Source organism: Cicer arietinum, chromosome 3 (assembly GCF_000331145.2).
Source record: "Cicer arietinum cultivar CDC Frontier isolate Library 1 chromosome 3, Cicar.CDCFrontier_v2.0, whole genome shotgun sequence".
Taxonomy (NCBI): Eukaryota; Viridiplantae; Streptophyta; class Magnoliopsida; order Fabales; family Fabaceae; genus Cicer; species Cicer arietinum.
In genome coordinates this window covers 24241808-24242725 of record NC_021162.2, presented here as the reverse complement: position 1 = coordinate 24242725, position 918 = coordinate 24241808, and positions in this window count along the sequence as shown.

The following is a 918-nucleotide window of genomic DNA, read 5'->3' as shown; positions in this document are numbered from 1 at the left end:
CAAAAGAGTATTAAGAATGGGGAATCTCTTAATATTTCTGTTTACTTAAAGTTTGTGTTGAAAATCGTTTAAGTCAAAAGAGTATTAAGAATGGGGAATCTCTTAATATTTCTGTTTGCTTAATGTTTGTTGTGAAAATCGTTTAAGTCAAATGAGTATTAAAAATGGGGAATCTTTTAATATCTGCATTTGCTTAACGATTGTTGTGGATGGAGTCAGTATATGCTCATGCATTTTCATTCTTTTTGTAAATCGTGCAGACCCGTGATAGGTGGCACCTTGATAAATAGTACTTTGGCCTTTGATAGGCGGTACATTTATGATTTACGTTTTTGTAAACCGTGCAGACCCGTGATAGGTGGCACCTCGATAAACAGTACATTTATGATTTACGTTTTTGTAAACCGTGCAGACCCGTGATAAGTGGCACCTCGATATACGCATTGCATTAGGGTGCTTGGCACACGAGTCGTGTTTGAATCAAGTTATGATTAAGTGTTATGTATTGATTTTGTGTGTAAGTTTGACTGATTGTAAACTATTTCGAAACTCAAGTTGCCGTGGTAATTGTGTTGGAATTTCTAAGTGTTATGTATTGATTATCGTGTGTAAGTATGATGGATTGTAAAACTATTTCGAAATTCAATTTGTCGTGGTGATTGTGTGGGAATTGCTAAGTGTTAAGATTTGGAGTTGTGTATGAATGTGATTGAATTAGTTTATGTATTTTTGGAAGGATAAGCAGGGAAATCGATTTCCCAATCGATTTGGGAAGTTACAGGGGCTCAACTATTTATAAAATCGATTTCCCAATCGATTTGGCCATGCAGGAATTCAGCAAAACTGACAAAAATCGATTTGGAAATCGATTGGCATTAAGTCAGGGGCTCAGCTATCCTGTCAATCGATTGCCCAATC